Source organism: Mobula birostris, chromosome 3, assembly GCF_030028105.1.
Source record: "Mobula birostris isolate sMobBir1 chromosome 3, sMobBir1.hap1, whole genome shotgun sequence".
Classification (NCBI taxonomy): domain Eukaryota; kingdom Metazoa; phylum Chordata; class Chondrichthyes; order Myliobatiformes; family Myliobatidae; genus Mobula; species Mobula birostris.
Window position 1 is genome coordinate 143,709,705 of NC_092372.1, and position 25,287 is coordinate 143,734,991.

A 25,287-nucleotide genomic window follows, 5' to 3' on the forward strand; every position below is an offset into this window, starting at 1 on the left:
AGATTCTGAATGATTTAGTGGGAACACACTCATGTACAGCTGTTTTAATAAAGTCTGTACAACCATTAAAACCATGGTTTATTCATTGAAATCTCCAGATGAATACTTGAACAAGCCCCTGTCCACTGACTCAAAACAATCCTCTAATCATTCCTCTGCCTCCCACAACCACCTCTTAATTGTCCTAGTCTCTGGAGCCTTGCTTTGTAGGATCTGCTTGTATGTATGTAGGAGAAAGACAGTCACATGATCTGATTTACCAAATGCAGTCTGGACAAGGACGGTTGACAGTCCTTACCTTAGAGTGGCAGTGGCCTAGTATGTTGGGACTTCTGCTGCTACAGGTTATATGCTGGTGATAATTGGGCAGGGGTTTCTTCAAACAAGCTTGGTTAAAGTGGCCAACTATAATTTGAATAAATTTGAGATGGGTTGTTTCATGTCTGCAGACAACATCATGTACATACATTCTCAATGCACGGCATGCTCTTATATTGATATGCTGATTTCATTCAACATTTCACAACACCAAGTAGTTTCTTTGTCCTTTAAGAACCATTTGTCCAGATAGCCTCCTCCAAATAGTATTAGGTTAATGTAACTGGTGTAACAGGTAGCAGGATGTCAGGAATTGATTTGTATTACTTAATGCCAATGGTCATAATAATTGAATGAATTCCTCCCACATCTTGCATTTGAACACGTGGGGTAGGAAGTAAAGATTCAGGCAACATTTCTTTATTGGTTTGTTGTGCTTTATGAAGACCTATTGCTTGCACAAAATCCAGTGTCCTCTTGTTCTGATCCCAGCTCTGAAGAAAACAATAGCTGTTTTCAGGACAAGATTTTTATTGGAGACATAAGAGACTGGATACTTGAATGTGGAGCGTCTGTGTCCAGTCTAGTCTTGACCTGAAATGTCAACTGGGAATTTTTCTCCATAGATGTTGCCTTGCCCGATGAGTTCCTCCACCACTTTGTACATTGTTCGAGGAACTCAACAGGTTGAAAATCTGGAGGGGAAAAGACATTTCATTATTTTGTTATGTTTTGTAACTTCAGAAACTAATCAAAAGAAAAACACAGCAGTCAGGATATTGTTCTATATTGCTCTTTTTCCTTTTTTTTAAGTGAGGTACTCACACATGACATGGTGGTGTAATGACATATAATCCATACTAATTATGTAAACAAAGAATGATCTCTATCTCTACACAAACAGTATACTATATACTATGGGAAAATCTGTAGATACTGGAAATCCAAAGCAACACACACAAGATACTGGAGAAACTCAGCAGATCAGACAGCATCTACGGAAATGAATAAACAGTCAAAGTTTCAGACCGAAAAGTCTGATCTCTGACTTTTTTTTTAGATTCGAACATCTCTTTCCCATTCTGAAGAAAATCTTGCTGTGCTTTTTTTTTAACTTGAGCGCCTCGCTCTCTCTTCTGAAGAAAGATGTGTTAGCCTTTAACTGGTAGATAGTCATCTTGGGTTCATTTTAAAACTTCCTCATCATCATGGTTATATTTTTGTAACTTCAGAAACTAATTGAATGGCAGAGCACAGGAGCTAGGGTATTGGACTACTTTGTTTTTATAAGTAGGTGGTCTCACATTTGACGTGGTGGCATAATGATGTATACCATTCATGTACTACTTACATAATGAATTATGTAAACAAGCAAAGAATGCTTAATCAAACAATATATTTACAACATTACTCATAGTACTGAAATATTGAATACATTACAGTTTTCGGTTGAGTTCAATTCTGTTAACAGTTCGGTGAACATTGTGCTGACTCGTTAGGATTTAGCATCGATGGATCAGAAACGTCCTATGACACGGATATGTAAGCCTATTTTTCTTTGTTTTGTCAAAGTAGTCAGGACTGTCATGTGCCCCACTAAAGGCACCTCTGACAAGTACAGGTGCCTAGGCTGTGTGCACATTACATTTCAGTAAACTGTTGAATTATCCAGTTGGGTAATGAAAAATATGTAATAATAGTATCCTATTTAAATGTTTGCTATCTGTTCATTTTATTATTGGAGATGCACACACTGAGAAGAGGCAAAAATCTGGTATGGTGGGTTGTGTGGGGGGAGGGGACAGGGGGGTGGGGATTCTGCCTTTTGACCACTGTGTTATCTTATTCGCTGGTGACCAGAGATCGTGGGTGTGAAGTCCTCATGGAAACAATGCAGAGGTGAAGAGACCCAATGTTAAGAAAAGAAAATACATGGAATCATCTATCCAGCAGTAATAAAGGGAGCATGGTTTGGGGATCATTGAGCGAGTATGGAGTTCCATGGTGTCCTAGACTGCTGATCTGACCAATCTTAACAGAACAGAAGCTGTGCTCTGACTGCTAGGAATTAATCACTAGCGTTATAAGTTTTGAGGAACTGTCCTACCTACTCTCTTCACAACTTGAATGACCTTTACTGTGCTTTATCTTCTGTTAGACAACCTCTGAAGCCAGTTATATTTTGGAGCTGACTACATCTCGCTGAGTTTCAATTACTTTTAAATACATTTCCTGATTGTTTCAGTCAGAGTAATTTTAATATCTCATGAATTGGTGTGTTGAGGCTGAATATTTAAGATTAATATAGGTAGCATAGTGCTCACATGGTACTCATAAACCATTATCTGATCCTCAAGGTCAAGGGCAATCTTTTGCATGGTGAATGGTGGCTGCATGGAATCAGTAGAGAATGGAGAGAGAAGGACCATGTGCAGACGAAAGGGATTTGTAACTATCAGCTTAATAAGTTTGGCACAACTCTGTGGGCCAAAATACCTGTTGCTGTGCTGTGCTGTTCTATGAAAGCATTAGAAATAATCATGGAAAGGCCACACAAAATCGTATTCTACCTACTGATTCTGGAAGTCAGAGGGAAACACAGCCTGGCAACGTGGATGCCGTTTTAACCTGCCATCCATATACACAAACAAAAGCATCTGGGAAAAAAAATAACCAAAGACTTCTCCACTCAGAGATGACAATCCAAAAGCAATATTTTTCCGGACTCTGCAGGTTCCTGAGGCTAGACCTTGAAACTGTTTCAAAGATATTTGATTATCAAGGTTACCAATACCTTGAATAATTTAGGCACTCATTCCTTCCAAGGAACAACAGATGATATCCATCAAATCTAGCAAGTAGAAGTGTACAGTTCCATCATGCTGCCAGTTCCACCCATTCCTCTGCTGCTGGAGCTTCCTTAACGCCGGTGGGGACTATGTGGGAGCAGATTGCTGCACAGCAATTATCTGTTAAAGTGCTGCAACATGACACTTTAAATCTGATCCTCCTGTATGGTGAATCATGACAAGACAGCTGGCCATGGATTGGAGTCCTGCGTCTCTGGAGGAAATCATTATATAATTCTGAGAAGTAAGAGAAGACTCCACCAGTGGGGGATCTCATCCAGAACATTAAAAACTACCGTCATTATTGAAACAGCCTTTGCTTTAGAGGAGAGGATGAAATAAAACTACTAACAATCTTAATACACAATAGATCATAGAATAGTTATGAAATTCAGTAGAAGGAAACAATTCATCCTGTTGAGTCTGTGTAGGCTCACCAAAGAACAATTTTTTCAGTCCCACTTCATGATTCTTTACTCATTGCTCTTAAAATTGTCTCCCAAGTACTTTTTGAGAGCACTGATTTATTCTGATTCCAATCACTCACAGGCAGCGAATTCTATATCTGCCCGTTCTTGGAACAAACTTTTGTCCTCATATCTTTCTGTTGTTTGCTCTAGATGACATATCTGTGGACCTCTGTCCTTTAGCCATCCACTATGGGGGCAACTTTTCTTTATTCACCCTTACTAAACCAGTCATTATCTTATACGCATTTATGAAATCTCCCTTCAAATTTGTTGCTCCAAGAAGCATGACTGCTCGTTCTGTTTTTGAAATTTGCACCTGAAATTTGTCATAACTGGAAGTATTTTAGATTTTGTTTTCTGTCTGCTCTCACACCAGTTACAAATAACATGTACCCTGTTTTTATACTCCACGTCACAATTGATGGATCCTACAATCCCATGTCCTTCATAAACACTCTTAATATGCATTGCCACTTTGAAAGATTTGTACATATAAAACCCAAGTCCCTCTGTTCGCACTCAACCTTTAACAGTGTTTCTTTCAGTCTGTGTTCTCTCTTATTCATTATGCCAAGGTGTGTGGCTTCAAATCTTTCTGCATTAATTTTCATCTGCCACTTGTTTGTACATTCTTCCAGCCTAGATACACCTTCATGCAGACTGATACTAACTGTCTCATTGTTTATCATACTTCCAAGCTCTGTATCAGTTTAAAACATAGGAACTTAGCTTGCATTCCCATGTCCAAAACATATATTTTAAAGAAGTGTCTCCTGAAGTAATCACAGAGGAATGAGGATAAGGCTTCCTCTCCTGTTCCATATGTTTGGAGGTGACCGATAAGGCAAATGTGGAAACTGCAGAATCTTTCACAGTTAGACCATAAAACATTGGAGCAGCCCATCGAGTGTCCTCCACCATTCTATCATGGCTGATTTGTTATCTCCTGTTTTTCCCCATAGCCTTTGACACTCTGTCTAATCAAGAACCCATCAACCTCCGCTTTAAATACACCCAATGAATTGACCTCAACAGTTCTCTGTGGCAATGAATTTCATATATTAATTACGATCTAGCTAAATAAATTCTTCCTCACCTCTATTCTAAATAGAAGTCTCTCTATTCTGAGGCTGTGCCTTCTGATTCTATACTCCCCCATTATAGGAAACAACCTCTCCATGTCCACTCTATCTAAGCCTTTCAATATTCGATATGTTTCAATGAGATCCCTCATCATTCTCCTAAATTCCAGTGAGTACAAGCTCATAACCATCAAGCATTCCTCATATATTAACCATTTCATTCTTGTAATGATTCTCATGAACACCCTGTGGACCTTCTCCAATCCTAGTACATCTTTCCTTAGAGAAAGAGCCCAAACTACTCACAATACTCCAAGGGCAGTCTGACCAATGCTTCAGAAAGCTTCAGCTTTTATATTCTAGTCATCTTGAAATGAATGCTAACACTGCATTTGCTGTCCTTACCACCATCTCAACCTGCAAGTTAACCTTTAGGGAATCTTGCATGAAGACTCCAAAATCCCTCTGCACTTCTGATTTTTTTTAAATGCTCTCCTTATTTACAATCATGGCTTGTTATTTTGCAGTCTATTCTTAAAGTATCATTAACTACTAAATTATCTCCAATGCTCTGCTTTTGGGTCTACATTTCCTGATTAGATGAGTGAACCTTTGATTGACCCAGCAGATCATGCTTACCTAAAGAAGTCATCCACTGATATGAGCAGACAGCCTAGAAGTAGCAGGAAACCTTTGACCATCTGCCCGCCACTCTCATCCAGGTCACCGTCTTGGTGCAGCAACTCTGCACCAGTCAACTTCCTCCCTCTGAGCCCTGGATTCCCATGCCTAGATACTTCGATGGGTCTCCAGCCTAATGCCGCAACTTCCTGTCCCAGTGATTCTTGCACTTTGAGCTCCAGCCATCCCTGTATTCTACAGAGCAGACCAAGATCACCTTCCACATCTCTCTTCCGACTGGGTTTGCTCTGATCTAGCCCACTGCTAATTGGGAAAATAAAGCCACCATTTGCAACAGTTCTGAGGATTTTGCTGCTGAGATGCACTGGGTTTTTGACCATTTGCGAAGGAAGTGGATGGGAGACACTAGATCAGATACTTCAGCTGCACAATTCTCACGCTCTGTGGTGGATTACACGGTGGAATTCAGTACCCTCGCGGCAGAGTGCGGTCAGAGTATGGAAGTGCTGTGGGCCTGTTACCATCATGGACTCTCATTGGCCAAATTCCTAATTCTGTTCCCGGAATGATTTAATGTTGCAACGCCCTCATTACCAATGCCTGCAGAACTCAGGCAGTTAGTGAGAGCTTCCTTAACAACCCCTTCCCCCAGGAGCGTGAGCGTCAGTGTAATAACAACTTGTGTGCACTTACTACAGAGCAGCCCACCGCATCTGGGACTGGACGGTGCCTCCAAGTGGAGACAAGGGGACTCCTATCTGGCAAGTTCACCCTAGCCCCTCATTCCAGCATGACAGCTCCTCTCCGTCTCTCTGTCCTCATCCACACCAGGTCGGCTCTACATGCACAGATGTCTTTGGTGGATTCCAGAGCAGCAGACAACTTTCAGGATTGGATCCTGTGTGTGCGTCTTGGAATCCCTCCTGAATTTTTCTCTCACTCCTTCAACATCACGGCCATTGATGGGCATCCCAGGGGGCCTGGAATAGTCAAAGCGTGCACACGGCAAATGTGCTTTGGCATCTGAGAGCATCATGAGTCCATTCAATTCCTCTTGATTGACTTACCCAACACTCCTCTCATCTTGGGTTACTGCTGTCTCTCCATTCATGAACCTCAATTCACAAAACATCCAATAACCTTCAAAGTCAAGGACCCAACTACCTGCACTGTTGACTTCACCCTGTAAATCCAAGGAAATGAGGGAACCTCGACCTTACCAAATTCCCACAGGAATATCGTGACTTAGCCATCACCTTCAGTAAAAGGGAAGCCAGTACCCCACCACCTCACAGACCAAATGACTATACAATCAACCTCCATCCTGGCACCACTCCTCCCCGAGGCCATCTGTTCTCCATCTGTCATGAAACCCAAGCCATGAGTGCCGAAACACTATAGTATGGCTTCATTTGCCCAACCCGGCCCGTAGCCAGAGCAGGATTCTTCTTTGTCAAAAAGTACGGTTCCTGGATTGACTACCATGGTCTCAACAAAATCACCATTCAGAGCTGCTACCTTCTCCCTTTGATGGAAAATGCATTTGAAGCACTCCGTGGGGCTTAAATCTTCACCAAACTGGATTGACAGAGTGCATATAACCTGATCTGCTTCTACCGGGGGAGTTGAGTGGAAGACGGTGTTCATATTTCCCACTAGTCACTATGAATATTTGGTAATGCCTTTCAGAATGTTTAGCAGTCCAGCTATTTACCCAGCTGGAGGTCCTCTGAGACATGTTACACAAGTATGTGTTTGCCTACATCGATGACATTCTCATTTTCTCCAAGAAACCTCAAGACAATGCCTGTCACATCTATTCAGTTCTTCAGCATCTCTTCATAAATCAACTATGCTGCAAGTTAGAGAAATGCCAGTTCCACACCCAGTCAGTTCCTTCCAAGGTTATATCCTTTCACTCCAAGGCAAAACCATGGACCCGGAGGAAGTGTGTACCATCGTTGAATGGCCTTGATTGAGCACTCTCAGCTATATCACTTCTTGGGATTCTAAAACTTCTATCACCCCTTCATCAGAAACTACAGCCAAATTAATGCTCCTCCCACCTACCTCACGGAAAACCTGTTCTGCTGCCACAGACCAGGCTTTCCAGGAGTTCAAGAGATGCTCCCATTCTCTACCATCCAAAATCCTTCAGAGCCTTTGTGGTAGAGGTGGACACATCTGATGTGGATGCTGAGATGAAGAGTGGATGGGAAGATGCATCCTTGTGACTTCTCACAGAAGTTCAACCCTAGTCATTACTGTTATGGAGTTGGAGACCGGGAGATACTCACTATTAAATGGGGCTGTGGAGGAATGGAGACATTGGATCTTGGAAACATAGATCCTTCCTGTACTGGAATGACCACCAGAACCTCATAACAACATATATTGGGCTTGCTGGGCCAGTTTTTTTTTGAACAATTCAACTTCACTGCCTCCTACTGATCCAGTTCTGAGAACACAAAGGCAATTGCCCTGTCATGGCAAGTCATCCCAGCTGAAATGGAGACCAAACCTCAGCCCATCATTCCATCCTTTCAGATCCTTGCCCCAGTCGCCTGGGACCTTGACAGCCAGGTTTACCAGGCCCTACAGCTCAGACTGCTCCAGCCGACACATCTAACAGCCACTTGTACATGTTGGCATCTGTGAGCTCTCATGCACTCCACTGGACACATTCTCACTGGATTTTCTGCAGCACTGGTTCTGGTGGCTCACCATGATCATAGATGTGCATCAATTCATCGCTACCTACACTCTGTGTGCCTGGTCCAGTTCCTCCAGCGGGCCTCTGGTCTTTCTGGCCCTCTCTGGTCTCTCAGCACCCATGGTCCTATATTGCCTGGATTTCATCGCGAGTTTGCCACCTTCTGATGAGGCCATGGTGATCACGACAGTGGTGAATTGGTTCTCCAAGGTAGCACACTTCTTTGCCCTCCCCAAGCTTCCATCAGTCGCTGAGACAGGGGACCTGATTCTCCAACTTGTAGTTCACCTCCACGATTTCCCTCAGGACATTGTGTCAGACCGGGGCCCACAATTCTTCTCCCGCTTCTGACGGGCCTTTCTCTGCACCTCTGAGTTTGTCCTCCGGCTATCAGCCGCAGAACAACAGTCAATCAGAAAGTGGAGAAGTTTCTGTGCTTCTTCGTCATCTCTAACCCTTTCACATGGAAGAAGGTACTGCTCTGGGCCGAGCTGATCCATAATCTAGACATCTCCTCTACCACAGGTATATCACCCTTTGAAGTGCTTCATGGTACCAACCATCATTTATCCCCAAGGAGGAGCCCACAGTGGAGGTCCCATCTGCCAGGACTTTGGTTTTCCGCTGTCAGAATGCTTGGAGATGGGCACAGTGGGCCATCCTAGCCACCAACCACGCCAACTGCTACTAGGCCACTGGCGTCAGCACTCAGCGAGATTACTCCAGCCTGGGGAATGTGTTTAGCTATCAACCCAAGATCTGCTCCTATGTATTGACTCCTGTGTGCCTTCACCTTGTTCATTGGTCCCTTCCTGATCACCCATTGCATCAATCCATTTACTTCCCATCTCTACCTGCCTCCTCCCTCAAGATCACATCTATTTTCCACATGTCCTGCCCCAAGCCATTCTCTATGGAAACTCAACCCACCTCAGCTTGTACCTCTGAAACCTAGGACGGTGGAAGGTGACCTAGTGCATGCAGTTCACCGGTTGATGGATTCATGTCCATGGATGGGGTGTGCAGTAGGAAGGATACGGCCTGGAGAAGAGGTCTTGGGTGCCATGCAAGTACATACTGGATCCATCATTCACCGATGAGTTACACTAGACCATTGCAGATCATCCTCGGCTGTTGGAGTGGGGTTGCAGTGTCCTGTCAGGCCTATACATGCAGGCACCTCCTAGTCTCCACCCAGCTAATAGAATTCATCTGCTACTCATTCTAGACTCATTACCTGCAGCCCAGTTAAACCAGGCTCTCTGTACAGTCCTTGTTCAATTGAACCAGCCAGCCTGAACCAGTTGCCAGCAGCCTCCCTTCTCCTTGCCTAAAGTTTAACTTGTTGCCGACTGTGTTTAGTTTCTGTTTTTTCTTGTTTTGTATCCCCTCGTGGCTTGTTATTTTGTGGTCTATTAAACTATTGTTAACTGATAAATGTTCTCTGCTGTTTTGCTTTTGGCTCAAGACACCTCTACATTTCCAGAAAACTGCTTGCTTCTTTTGGACTCTGTCTTCTGCAATGCAATCCAATGTCTCCTTGGGAACTATCCCAGTTGGAGAAGGAAGTTTTTGACAAGGCAGATAGGTTGATAATTTTGGGAAATTGTTCTCTTCTTCATTACTGATGCAGTCTTGTCTAATCTTCAAATGTAGACTCAGGGTACTCAATAGCATCCTGAACGCTCCTTGCCAAACTTTCATGATTATTGGACAGAGATTAATGGAAGTCAATGGGATGTTGTTTTTTTTTCTCAAAATGCAAAAGGATGCTTTTTGACCCATTGAATCTATATCTGGTCTTCATCAGTCCCACTCCCCCACTTATGTCTCTCTATCCTATTCTTTCTCACATGCCAAACAACTCCCACAATTCTATTTCACTCAGCCTCAGGAAAGGAAAGTTATTGAAGCCAAGGAATATAGCTTGGAACACAGGAGCAAAGGAACCATCCACAATTTCTGTGTTGACTATGATGTCAATAATGATCCCACCTACTAGCACATGGTCCATATTCTTCTATTTTCTTTCTATTCATGTGCCTTTCTAAATGCCTCTGAAATGTTTTAATGTATCTGCTTCCACCACCTCCCCTGTCAGTGTGTTCCAGGCACCCACTACTCACTGTTTAAAGAAAAAGAAGACAAGCCTCGTAAATCTCCTTTAAACTTGCCTCCCTTCACCTTAAAGCCATAACTGCCAGTGTTAGACTATTTCACCCTGAGGTGGGGGGGGGGGTGAAGACTCAATGCACCCTGTCTGTCTCTCTCAAATTTTATATACTTCAATCAGGTTGCCACTCAGTCTCTGATGCTCTAAAGAAAGCAAGCCAAGTTTGTACAAACTCTCCTTTGAGCTAATACTCTAATGCAGACTCTAATCCAACCTGGTGAATCAGTTTTGCAGCACTTCAAAGCCTCCTTGTGATGTGGCGACCAGAAAAGCACAGAAACTTCCAACGCTAGCCTAACCAATGTTTCAACAAATGCAGTGTGAATTCCAGATTTTTATATTCAGTACTCACTTAAGCCAGGACTCATTTCCTTAAGGAGTGTTTGAGCATATTTCTGAATCTTTTTCTCCATCCACCTGGTAATCTCTTCCCATGCAAGCACTCAGCATAGAGTGCTTTATGAGTCACTGTCAGCCAATTGAGTGACATAGATTATCCAAGTGACCATAGAGACAGAGGCACACAACAATGAAGGCCCTTCAGGTCAGGAAATGTAGAGGAGGCTTGACCCAAAAATAGAGACGATATAACAGTAAATGATATTTTACTAATAAACTTCAAAATAACAAGCCACAACATTCCACAAAACAAGACAGAACAGATATTTAACCAGACACGGTAACAGAAGGTTTGAGCAACTGGTTGAGGTTGGCTGGTCTGATGTGTGAACAAGGCCTAGGGATGAGAAATGGGGTTAAATAGGCTGCAGGTGATGAATTGGAAATGAGCGGCAGCTGACTCCTGTTTGCTGGGTGGAGACTGGGATGTGCCTGCCTGTGCAGGCCTTTCAGAATACCCTTCCTATAGCCGGTACCCAACAGCCCAGAATGATCCGGATGGTTCTGGTAGAACACCTCGATGAGTGAAGGATCCAAGATGGAGGGTAGGTGTGATCCTGAGGGAAGGTGGCAGCTGGAGAAGGTAAATAATTGGGTTGATCCAGTGGGTAATCTTAAAGGGACCAACAAACAGGTGTGAGAGCTTGTGCAGGGCAGATTTCGGGTGGACAGCCAGACATAGTCCCAGGACCGGAGTAGTCTGGCTGGGTGCTGACAGCAGTTAGCCAGGTCGTGGTAGGTGTGGTTGGCAGCTAGAATTGCCCTCTGTGGCCTCATACAAGAACTCTGGTATTGACGAATCAGGGCCAGGTAGACAAGACCTCCACTGTTGTCTCCTCCGTGGAAGCAAAAGGGGTTGGTAGGCATGAAGCACTTCAAAGGGTAACATACCTGTAGCAGAGGAGGTATGTAGATCGTTAGACCCATGTGGAAGGGTTAGAAGTACCAAAGCATTGCAGAAACTTCTCCACTTGCTGATTGGCTTTTTCTGATTGATCGTTGGTCTGCGCTGATAGTCAGAGGACAAACTCAATGAGGTGCAGAGGAGGGAGTAGAAGACTCGCCAGGAGTAGGAGATGAATTGTGGGTCTTGGTCCGACAATGTTCTGAGGGTCCTGAAGGCAAACTAAAGGTTGGAAAAGCAGGACCGTTGACTCAATGGCTGATATAGGTTAGCAGAAGGCAATGAAGTGGGCTACTTGGAGAATCCCTGTCATAATCACCATGGCTTCATCGGAAGGTGTCAAACCAATGGTGAAAACTATGCTTATGTGGGTACTTGGGAATTGGGAGACTGGTAGGGGCTGCAGGACCCCAGAGGGCCACTGGTTGGAGGAATTGTATTGGACATTTTGAGTACTGGCAATGATGATCTGACATATACCTGTGATCATAATGGTCCAGAAGAACCAGTGTCACAGAAAATCTGGTGTCTGTCATGCACCTGGATGGCCAGAGAAGGGTGAAGAGTGTGTCTACTAGAGTGTCCCAGAATGCATGGCTACCGGCACCTATGTTATGTGTGTCAGCTGGAGCAGGCTAATGCTGTAGGGCCTGATGGATCTGTTTCTCAAGGCCACAGATGATTGGGGCTAGGATCTGTGAGGATGAAATGATGGGATGAGGATCGATTGTTATTTCAGCTGTGTCAAACTGTCATGACAGGGTCTTTGCCTTGGTGTATTTGGAGCCAGGTTGGTAGGAGATAGAGAAGTTGAATTGCTCGAAGAAGAGAGTCCAACAAGCCTGATATGGGTTGCGTTGGTGGGGCTATTGTATGGATGTGAGGTTCTAGTGGTCAGTTCAGATCAGGAAGGGCTTCTGTCAGCCAATGTCTCCATTCCTCCAAGGCCCATTTAATGGTAAGTAGCTCCCTGTCTCTACTCCATAACAGCACTGTGTCAAGTTGAACATGCTTGAGAAGAAGGCACAAAGGTATGTCTTCCTATCTGGTCCTTGCAGAAGGGGATCGCTCTGGCGTTCTCGTCAGATGCTTCAAAGGTACAGAGGGGCTCAGATGGCAGAGAATGGGAGTGGTGGTGCAGGGTTCTCCAACTCCTCAAAAACGTGGTCCACAGCAGCAGGGCAGGTTATCTGTGAGGTATCACAAACATGAAAAAATCTGCAGATGCTGGAAATATAAAGCAACACTTGTAAGATGTTGGAGGAACTCAACAGGGCAGGCAGGATCTATGGAAAAGAATAAACAGTTGATGTTTTGGGCCAAGACCCTTCATCAGGCTACCTGGCCTGCTGAGTTCCTCCAGCATTTTGAGCGTGTTGCTATTGGTGAGGGAGGTGAGAGGAGTGGCGATTTAGCTATAATTCCTGATGAAATGGTGGTAGAAGTTGGAGAAGTCGAAGAAACACTTGTAAGCTGTTTGAGGGAGTGCAGCCAAGGCCATTCAATGATGGTGTGGACATTCTCTGGGTCCATGGTTTTGCCTCGGGGTGAAAGGACGAATGCCAGGAAGGGAAATGACTGGGGTGAGGACCTGGCATTTTTCTAACTTGCAGCATAGCTGGTTTTCAAGTTAATGCTGAAGGACTGAATGGATGTGACAGATGTGGTCTTTGGGTTCCTTCGAGAAGATGATGATGTCTCTAAGGTAGATGAACACCTACCAGTGCAGCATGTCTCAGAGCATTTCTTTGACAAAGGCTTGGAAAGTCCCAATGGCATTATTGCAAATATTCATTCTAGCCAGTGGGAGTTACGAACACTGTCTTCCATGTATCTCTCCGGCAGATGTGGAGCAGGCTGTACGTGCTCCATAGCTCCAGTTTGGTTAAAATATGAGTCATGTGGAATGCTTCGAATGCACTATCCATCAAGGGAAGAGGACATCAGTTCTTAAAGGTGATTTGTTGAGTCCACAGTAGTCGATGCTTGGATAAAGATCCCCAATTTTCTTATTGACAAGGAAGAATCCTGCACTGGCTTGCGACTGCAATAGCTGGGTGAAGCCTTGCTGTAGTGCTTCGACAATATTGCCATTCATGGCCTGGAAGAACAGATGACCTTGGAGAGGAGTGGTGCCTGGGAAGAGGTCAATGACATAGCCATTTGGTCTGTGAGGTAGTAGTGTTAGCTTCCCTTTTACTGAAGGTGATGGCTAAGTTGTGATATTCCTGTCAGAGTTTTGTGAGGATGAGAGTTTCCTCCATCTCTATGGATCTTTGAGGTGAAGTCAACTGAGGTTGTAGGCAGGTGGGTTCCCAACTTTCCAGTGAACCAGATGACCAGGCAAAGTGAGGGTCATGAGTGGAAAGCCAGTCACAAGCTAAGATGAGAGGAGTGTTGGGTGAGTCGATCAGGAGAAATTGGTTGGACTTGTGGTGCTCTCTGATGCTCATGTGCACAGGCCAGGTGCATGCTTTGATCATCCCAAACTCCAAGGGAAGTCTGTCAGTGGTCATGATGTAGAAAGGCTGAGAGATAGGCTCAGTAGTGAGTCCAGGCTGTACTCCAACCCGGTCCAGAAAATTTCCTGCTGTGCTGGTATCCACCAGAGCCTCCTGTGTGTGTAAAGCCATCAGGATATGAAGGAGGACAGAGACAGTGAGTCAGTCTATGGTGCTGGAATGAGAGGCTGGGGGAAGCTTATTAGATAGAAGGCCCCTCAACTCCCTAGTGGTGTCATTTTCCTGAACTCAGTTTGCATTTGATTTGTGTGTGATCAGTGGCTCCATAGTAAGAGAAGAAGTTGTTTCTCCTCCAGCACTCACACGCTTGTTGGGATAAATAAGCTCTCCTTACCTGCAAGGGGCATTGATGATGAGGGTACTGCAGTCTGAAATCAATTTGGGAATGGAACTGGGGTTCTGGCTAATGATATAGGTGGTCATTCTAAAAGATGCTTGCCAATTTAAGGGCCAGAGTGATGAGGCTTTCGAGGTTGGTGGGCATCTTCTGGACAGGCAACTCACCTTTCAAGTGCTCTGAGAGGCCTTGATGGTAATGGGCCAGCAGCCCTGCAGCCCTTTACAAGGGTGCTAAATTCCATGGTGATATTCAACGCCAAACGTAAGACTTGATACAGGTGAATTATTTGATCTTCTGCTACCCCCTTCCACTTCCCGGATGTTGAATACCTGGTGCATCTCAACAGTGATTTCCTCATATTTATTGCAAATAGTGGTTTTATTGTCCCAGTTAGCAATAGCCCAGCTCAGAGCTCAGACTGTATTCAGGAAAGAGATGACAAAGGAAATTTTGTCTCAGGCTGTAGAATACAGAGATGGCTGGAGTTCAAGTGTAAGGTGCAGTGAGACAGGAATTTGCAGCGTCAGGTTGGGGATACGACAATGCTTTCAGGCACCAGAATCAGAGGCTACAAGGAAGGAGGTTGTCTGGCACGGGTTTGCTGTATCAAGATGGAGAATTGGGTAAGAGTGGTGAGCAGATGGTCAATGGTTTTCTGCTGCTTTGAGACCTTGTGCTCCTGTCAATGGATGACTTCCTTTTGGTGAGCATACTCTGCTGTGTCGATTGTTGTTTCACCATCCTGTCACGAAATGTAAAGGAGACCTGACCCAAAATCAGAGCAGCAGAGATGATTTAGCATTTAAAATGCAAAATAATAAGCTATGATGGGCCTTAAAATAAGAGAGAACAGATACTTAATATGACAAGGCAACAATGTAACTGAAGACTAAAAGCAACTGTTCGAGACTGCCTGGTTGAATGAGTGAACAAGGACTATGGATGAGAGCTGGGTTTCATTTGGCTGCAGGTGATGAGTTGGAAATGAGTGACAAATGACTTCTGTTAGCTGGATGGAAACTAGGAGGTGCCTGCCTGTGCAGGCCTGTCACTTCGTACCACCATGTCCATACTAGCCATCAAGTACTGTACTTCCTGTCTTTAAGCCATTTTCTTATATATGTTACTAATGATTTTTATTTTAATCTGTTGGCCTCAGTTTTCCAAAATAACATTTCTTTTGCTGGACTTTTTCAAATTCCTTCTGAATATATACATACATAGTTGACTTCTACTACATTCCCTTCATCACCCTATTATGTCAATAGCTAGGCTTGTGTGCTGCTGGAGGGAATTGATAGAAAAGAAAAGGTAAAGTGTTGCAAGACAAAAGCAAAATGAATTTTTTCATAGCTCAGCATTTGGAACCAAGCACAGAGCTTTCCTGAACTACCTGCCTGCACTTTTTGCTTGTCTGGCAGTCATTAATTCCTCTTCTGCCTGCATTCTATTGCTCTGTAAGATAATTACCTCCTGAAATAAGTTATTCATGTAACAGTGTTGCCTTGAAGCTAAACCACAGTGACTTCAGTTGCTGCTCACTCTCCAAAATCCAAAACTCAATCACCTCCGGCTGTTGTCATCCTGGAATTCCCATATGGCACCAGGTATACATTCTACAGGTCTAAGGCATCCTACCATTCTACTATTCATTAGATTAGCTCACTCAGCAGAAACCCGAAAAACATTGCTTCCCTTCACTGCTTTGAAATCCCGTTGTTGCCAAAATCCAGAATTTTATGCCCTATAGATGTAGTACCCCAACGTGTTCTCTCCCAGACTAATGCCCCCAGTACTGAGACCCAGATATGACATTGGGAAGACAACTTCTTCACATAACCAGCGCAAGACTCCCAAAGCAGACACTCTATGCTCTGTCACAGGAAGTAATTAACAGGCAGATCGAGGAAAAGATTCATGGATATTCTCAAAGACCCTACCAGATCCTTGAAAATATTTGGCTCATGACTGTTCAAACTGAAGATGTAGCATTTAGGATAAAACTTGCCTTGATGCATCTGTAGCATATAAAAGCCCAGCCTAAATGGCAGATGAAATGCTCCACTTCACAAAGTTTCATCAACCTGTTACCACTGGGTGAGTCTACATTTCTCACAATGGCTCCATCATCAGTCCTAAATCCTCAATCCTAAAGGATGGCTGAAGATGAAGGAGACTCCATGGAGCTGCATTCCTTGTCACTTGCACCTCAGAACTACAATCCATACTAGTTAGGTCCACTTTTTGTTCTTATAACACTGCCGGAGACAATAAGTAGAACAGATTCTGCAGATACTGGAAATCTTAAGCAACATATTCAAAATGTTATAGGAACTTAACAAGTCAGGCAGTATCTATGGAGAGGAATAAGCAGCCAACATTATGGGCTGAGACTCTTCCTCAGAAATGAAAATGAAGGGGTAGAAAACTGAATAAGAGGGTGGGGTAGTGAAAGGAGTACAAGCTGGAAGGTGATATGTGAGTCCCGATGAGGGAAAAGGCATTATGTTGGGGAAGTGGTGGGCGAGATGAAGTAAGAAACTGGGAGGTGATATGTGGAAAAGATAAAGGGCTGGTGAAGAAGAAATCTAATCAGTTAGTGGACTATGGAAGGAAGGGAAGGAGAAAATGGGTAGGTAAGGAGAAGGAAAGGGGTGAGATTTTAATCCAAGTGAGGAATGGAAGAAGAGCTAAGGAGGGAGTGAGACAAATTACAGGAAGTTAGAGGAATGGATATTTATGCCATTAGGTTAGAGGCTGAGTTTCCAACCTTAGTTTGGCATCATCATAGCAGTCGGAGAGGCCATGGACAGACATTTCAGAATGGGAATGGGAAGTTGAGTTGAAATGAGTGGTCACTGAGAGATAAACACAAGAAATTATGCACAGTCTTGAAATTCAAAACAGTACACATAAGATGCTGGAGGAACTCAGCAGGACAGACAGCATTTATAGAAATTAATAAGTAGTCGACATTTTGAGTTGAGACCCTTCTTTAGGAATGGAAAGAAAGGGGGAGAGACATTAGAATAAAAAGATGGGAGAGGGTTAGGAGGGCAGCTAGATGATAGGTGAAGCTAGATAGGTGGGAAAGGTCAAGGATGGCAGCGGAAGGAATTTGATGGGAAAGCAGAAGTGACCATGGGAGAAAGGGAAGCAGGAGGGACACTGGGGCAGGTGATAGGTAGATGAGAAGAGGTAAGGGCCAGATGGGGGAAAAGAAGAAAAGGGGATGGGAGGTAAATATTATTGGAGGGAGAACTTGATGTTCATCTTATCAGGTTAAAGGCTACTGACACGAAATATAAGGCATTGCTCCTCCACCCTGAGGGTGGCCTCATCGTGGCTCAGAAGGAAGTCATGGACCGACATGTAGGAATGTGAATGGGAATAGGAACTAAAATGGCTGGCCACTGGAAAACCCTGCTTTTGGTGCACAGGGTGGAGATGATCGACAAAGTGATGCCGCAAATTTCGACGAGTCTAACCAATGTAGAGGAGGTCACATCGGGAGCACCGGATGCAGTAGATGACCCCAAAAGATTCAAAGGTGAAGTGTTGCCTCACCTGGAAGGACTATTTGGGGTCTGGAATAGAGGTGAGGAAGAAGTTGAAAGAGTAGGTGTAGCACTTTGGCTGCTTGCAGGGATAAGCACCAGGAGGGAGGTTAATGGGGAGTCTGCACTCGCTGGACTTCAGAAGAATGAGGGGGATCTCATTGAAACCTTTCAAATGTTGAAAGGCCTAGACAGAGTAGATGTGGAAAGGATGTTTCCCATGGTGGGGGAGTATAGGACAAGAGGGCACAGCCTCAGGATAGAGAGTCGCCTTTCAAAACAGAGATGTGGAATTTGTTGCCACATGCAGCTGTGGAGGCCAGGTCGTTGGGCGTATTTAAGGCAGAGATTGATAGGTTCTTGATTGGCATCAAAGGTTATGCGGAGAAGGCTGGGAACTGGGGTGGAGGAGGAGAAAAGAAAACGATCAGTCATGATTGAATGGCGGAGCAGATTCAATGAGCCAGATGGCCAAATTCTACTCCTATGTCATATGGCCTTCTGGATGAATAGACAAGCCAACTATGGAGGGAGTGATCCCTGCAGAAAGCAGAGAGTGGGCGGGGAGGGAGAATGATGTGTGGAATGCACAGGTTCATGGGGTAGTAAGTTAGGAGAAGAAACTCTTTTCCTGTTAATGCGCAGGAAGATGAAATGAGTGAGAGTGTCCAGGAAAAGGAGGAGATGCAGGTGAGGGCAACCTCAATGGTAGAGGAAGGGAAGCATCATTCTTTAGGGAAAGAGGATTTCTCTGATGACCTGGAAAGGAAAGCCTCATCCTGGGAACAGATGTGGTGGAGATGAGGGGACAAAGAAAAAGGAATAGTATTTTTACAGGAGACAGGGTGGGAAGAGCTACGGTCAATACCGTGAATATTTGTAGGTTTATAAAAGATGCCGGTAGATAGTTTGTTGCCAGAGCTGGAGACAGAGAGTTAGAGAAAGAGGTGGAAGGCAGGGGCTCCCAACCTGGGGTGCACAGACTCATTGCTTAATGGCATTATTCCATGGCACAAAAAGTTATGGAACACCTGGAGAGAGGTGTCAGAAATCGACCAGATTAATTTAAGGACAGGGTGGAAATTGGAGGCAAAGTTTGATGAAATTGACAAGTTTGGCATGGGTGCATGAAGCAGCACCAATGCAGTTGCCAATGTAGAAAAGGAAGAGATGGGAAGCATTACCAGGAAAGGCTTGGAACATGGACTGTTCTATATAGCCAATGGAAAGGCAGATACAGCTGGGGCTAATGTTGGTGTCCATGGCTTTAGCTCAAGTCTGGAGAAAGTGTCGGGAGCAGAGGAAGAACTTGTTAGAGGTGGGCACGAGTTCTGCCAGATGGAGGAGGGTGTTGGTGGAGGGGAACTGGCAGGTTCTTTTATTGAGAAAGAAACCAACAGCTTTAAGGCCTTCTTGAAGTGGGATAGAAGTGTATAGAGACGGGACATCCATGATGAAGATGAAGTGTTCAGGACCAGGGAAATTAAAGCTGTGGAGGAGATTGACAGCGTGTGAAATGTTGCAGATGTAGGTAAGAAGGAATTGAACCAAGAAGTATAGAATGGAGTCATGGTATAAGGACAGCAGTTCAGTGGGGCAGGAGCAGGCAGAGACAATAGGCCTACCCAGACAGTCCAGTTTGTAGAACTTGGGTAGGACATAGAAGTGAGCAGAGCAGGGTAAGGGGACTATAAGACTGGCGACACAGGATAGGCGTCCTCCAGAGTTGATGAGGTCAGTGATCGTCAGAGACAATTTCTGATGATCCACAGTGGGGTCCTCCTCAAGGGGTAGGCAAGAGGAGGTGTCTGAGAGTTGCCACCTGGCCTCAGCAAGGTGGAGTTTAGTCCACCACACGACAACAGCAGCCCCGTTGTGGGGTTTGGTCGTAAGGATGGGATTGCTGCAGAGACAGTGGAGGGCAGTGTGTTCAGAGGGGGTAAGATTCGAAGAAGAGTGAGAAGTGCTGAAGTCAAGTTGGTTGATTTCTCGTTGGCAATTTGAGATTAAAAAACAAGATACAGAGCAGGCAGAGAACCAGTGCAGTATGTCCATGAAGAGAAAGGGCTCAGTAAAGTATGACTATGAGAGTTGGAGATGGGAGAAGAGGTCATTGGTGAGGTATGGGAAATTCTTGCCAAAGAAGTGGGATCAGAGACAGAAGCAGCAGAAGAAAAGCTCAGCATCATGGCAGACGCAGAACTCATTGAAGTGCCGGTGAAAAGGGACAAAAGTAAGGCCCCCGCTGAGGACAGAACATTCTACCTCAGAAAAGGAAAGGTCAGAAGGGATGGTGAAGACATGCCAGGGATTACAGCTGGGATGAGAGGGGTGGAGAGTTGGTGGCATGGGGGGGGTTGTGAAGAGAGTTGGTGGTGTCAGAGGAGCAGGGAAGTTTGGGATGTTCAGGAGAGGTAGGGTGGGAGGAAGATGGAGGCTCCTAGTACCCAAGAGGTGACACTGGAGCTTGAAAGACCTGGGGCTGGAGAATGGAGATGTAGAAGGGGTGCCATGTTGCCCTGTGACAGCGAGGAAGATCTTGGCCTGGAGTTGCTGGCTGCTGAGATCCTGGCTGGAGCCAGAGCTAGCAGTTGTGCAATTTGCAGTCTGAAGGCATGCAGAGTTTTTGGAACTGGAGTTGACGGCAATGGAATCCAAGGTCTGGAGCCGCCTGGGGTTATTGGAACCAGAGATGGCGACGATTGTGTCTTTGATATAGAGGCATCCAAGAACCAGAGTTGGAGGCAGGATCCATGGTTTGGAGACAGGCGATCTTCCGATCCTTCATGGAGTCAGAGGAGGAGCTTAGGAGGAGACAATGGTGCCTAAACTCCTTTGCTTGCATCTTCGGGAACAGCTCTATTTCCATCTTTAATATCTCTATTTTTTTCCTTTCAGGGTTCTTTTAGACCCTGACCTGGAGTTACACGCTGACTTCAGTTCTTTGCAGGAATGGAACCAGCTCTCGGGGTTTCATGACTGGCCATTATTCGATATGCCAAGATTGTGTCCTAAGAGATTAGCTCACCTTTGGAGTTCAGGGATGTCGTGTCTCTGAAGACAGGTGGACCGAAGGTTGGTGTCCCGGCTGGAAATCAATGTGTCATGGGAGACAGAAGTTCTCTGGCTGTGTGGCCAGAGACCCGGGATCTTTGTGCACAGAGCTCGGAAAAAGTAATGCAACGGATTTTTAACATCGTAAATCAGCGAGTTGTTTGTTATGTCTCCCCTCTCACAGTGAAACAGAGATACTTCTTTCTCCCTTATTAGGGAGAGGGAGAGGGAGAGGGAGAGACAGACAGAGACATACAGCCTGTGGTATGTTGAATACTGGGTGAACAAGTTGTCTTTGGGTATTGCTGGTCTATGCCTTTGCTGTTGCTTTGCTGCACTCTTGGGTGCTCGGTGCTGGGTGCTGATGCCTGTTTTGCTGATGGGGGAGGGGGCATCATTGCTTTGCTGCTGCTTATGCATGGGAGGGGGAGCTGGGGGCGCTGTGGGGTTCTAATATTTAACTGTCATTCATTCTTTGGGGGCAATCCTCTGTTTTTGTGGATGATTACGAAGAAAACATTTCAGAATGTATATTGTATACATTCTTCTGACATTAAATGTACCTTTGAAACCTTTGAGGTGAGGAAGGCAAAGAACTGATGGCGGAAGGCATGGATCCAGTAGAGAATGAAATGTCGGAGAAATCCATAGCAGGCAGACGAGAGAGAGGCCTCTCACGGGGAGATCTTGCCTTGAGAGGAAAACAGATAGAAGGTGCTCAATGAAGCGGTCAGTCCCCAGTCTCTGTTGAGCCTCACGTATGCAGAGGAGACTGCAAAAGAGAAATTGTTGAGGATAAGGACTAGTTCTGTCTGATGGAGGAGGGTGGTGTGGAGGCGAACTGGTTAGGGCTGTTAAGAAACAATTGCAGAGTTCTAAGCCTTTCCCAGTAGGGGATGGATATGAATAGAGATTGGACATCTATAGTGAAAATAAAGCAATCTGGGCTGGGTAAGTTGTTGAAGTGATGAAGGGCATGTGAAATTTCCTGAACATAAGTAAGAAGGGATTGAACAAAGATGGCTAAATGGAGTCAAGGTATGGTGATGCAAGCGCAGGGAGGCAGGAATAGGCAAAAAAAATATTGCTACAGCGACAGCTAGGTTTGTGGACCTTGGGTCAGAGGTAGAACTAAGCAGTGCAGCGTACGTGAGCTATGACATTGTCTATTCCCTTCCATGGATGCTGCCTGACTTACTGAGTTCCTCCAGCATTTTGTGTCTGTTGCTGGAGATAATGGTGAGAAGAGGGCAGCTTGCCAAGTTCAATACGTCCTGTAGCATGGCAGTAGTATTCAAGATCATTTTCCATTTTCATTTTAAAGTTACTAGAATAACTAAATTGTAATTTGACTGTATTGAGACCACAATTTTAAAACAATAGCCAGTTGGAAGTCCCTTTGCACAAAGTATCCATGCTTTCCGGCTCTACACTGCTCTGCTTTTTCAAAACCCATTGATCTTCTTAATCTAAATCTTTATGAAGAGTCTGCAGCTTACATGGCATGTATGGCTAAATGCTGGTGAAAAATGAGCACAGCATTTAGAATTGTTGCAATGACATTGATTATATTTGTGCAAAAAGAACCTATGGTCTTCTTGGCAAGGGAAAGACAGATAGTGAAATTTAACCGTCAGAATTCATATAATGAACACAACAGAAGATAATAGTCTTCAATAATAATGATTTACACTTACAGTGAACTGGAGGAAATAATCCTTTGCTGTTCACGCCATCAAAGCCCATCATAATTTAACAAACATATCAGACCTCTGTTTTTCTGCACATGCTTTGGTGAAAATGATACCAGTTTCTCACATCTTCATAGCTGTTAGTTTCTCATTATGGCATTTTTTGATGAATTTGTGCTCTAAATAACTTTAAACTAATTTTGATGCTGTTCCTGAAGACCACTCTCCATACTCTAAGCAATTAGCATTCTGTCCACATATGTAAAGCTGTTCAAGTTCTCTATGACCCTCAGAATGCTTTATCACATTTCTACAACCTCCTGCCTTGAAAAGCAGCCAACATAGTCAAAGAAAACTTTCATCCTAGTTATTCGCTCCTCTCACTTCTCCTGTTGGGCTGAATACACAAAAACCAGAGCACATACTACCAAGTTCAAGGACAACTTCTATCATGCTGTTTTTAGATTCTTGGATGGACTTCTCTTATGCTAAAAGATGAACGTTCAATCTTTCAATATACTTTGTTGTCCTTGCACTTTGTTTGTCTACCTGCACTACACTTTCTCTCTCGCTTTGGCAGTCTGATGTACCTACCTGCTTCAATCATTCCACTGCCCAAAAGGAATGTGGTAACCTGTCTCAATAACTATTGTCCTGCTGTACTTGTATCCACTGTGATGAAATGCTTTGAGGGATTGGTCATGAAATATATCAACTCCCACCTGAGGAGTGATAATTTGCCTATCATCACAACCAGGCCGACAGCAGATGCCATTTCATTTGCTCTTCACTCAGCTCCGGAACACTTTGACAATGAAGGTGCATATGTCAGAATGCTCTTCATTGACGGCGGCTCAGCAGTCAATACAGTCATCCCCTTGAAACTCATCACTAAGCTCCAAGTTTTGTACCTCAATCCGTTTCGGTGCAACGGGATCCACAATTTCCTCATTTGCAGACTCCAATAAGTATAGACTGGCAACAACATCTCCTCCACGATCACCACCAGCCCAGGTGCACCACCACACTCTGTAGTTAGCTCCTCTACTCACTTTATACTTATTATGATTGTGTAGCTAAGTACAGCTCCAGTGCCATATGCTGGTGACACCACTGTTACTGACTGAATCAAAGGTGGTAATGAATTGGCATATAGAAGGGAGAATCAAAGTTCAAAGTAAATTTTATTATCAAAGTACATATATATCACCACATATAACCCTGGGATTCATTTCCTTGTGGGCATGCTGAACAATTCTATAGTATGGTAACTATAATAAAATCAATGAACGATCATCCGGCTAAGGCATTCAACCAGATTGCAGAAGACTACGAACTGTGGAAATGCAAAAAGAAGAAACAATAATACAAATAAAAAAGCAACAGGTATTAAGAACATGAGATGAAGAGCCTTTGAAAGTGAGTCCATTGGTTGTGGAAACATTTCAGTGATGGGGCAAGTCAAGTTGAATGAAGTTTATGCCTTTTGTTTAAGGGACTGATGGTTGAGAGGTAGTAACTGTTCCTGAACCCAGTGGTGCGAGTCTGAGGCTCTTGTATCTTCTTCCTGATGAAAGCAGTGAGAAGCATGCATGGCCTGGATGTTATCAATCCCTAAAGATAAATGCTGCTTTCCTGCAACAGCATCTCATATAAAAGTTCTCAGTGTTTAAAATCCGGTTGGGTGGTGCCACAATCTACATCATCATAGTCAGCAAAACAAAAAAGCTGATTATTGACTATTGGAAGAAGAGGCTGGAGGTGTTCTCATTCAGGGATCGGTGTTGGAGAGGGTCAGTAGTTTTAAATTCCTTGGTATTAGCATATCAGAAGACCTGTCTGGGACCAACATGTAAATATCATCACAAAGAAGGCACGGCAGAGCCTCTGCTTTCATAGAAGTTTGCAGACATGCAATAGGGCACTAAAAACTTTGACCAATTTCTAGAGATGCACAGAAGACAGCGAGGTAGAATTTGTACCAGCAGGGAAAGGGAATCCAAGACTGGAGTGGTAGAACTGAGCAAAGCAGAGAATGAAACAATAGAAAAATCATACTGCCTTTATGGAACAAAGAAGGCAATGCATAGGTAGGTAATTATTTTAATCTAATCTGCTTGTAACCTAGGTGGATCAAATAATGAGTAAAAGTATTGTGATTAATTAATAAAGACATAAACTTTAATTAAATAAAACCAACTTAGATGGGAATGATATTGCAGAATGTGTTCTCTGCTGCAGACTTTCAGAGTCTTCACTAAAATTTATTGTCAATTGACTGGGCAAGAAGTGGCAGATGGGTTATAACCAGGAGAAATGTGATATTTGGCAGGAAAAATTAGAAAACAGATTTTTTAATTTAAAGCTGTGAGGCATAACTATTGATATTCAGAGGAACCTGGCTGTCATTTTACACAACACACATCAAAGTTGCTGGTGAACGCAGCAGGCCAGGCAGCATCTCTAGAAAGAGGTGCAGTCGACGTTTCAGGCCGAGACCCTTCGTCAGGACTAACTGAAGGAAGAGTGAGTAAGGGATTTGAAAGTTGGAGGGGGAGGGGGAGATCCAAAAT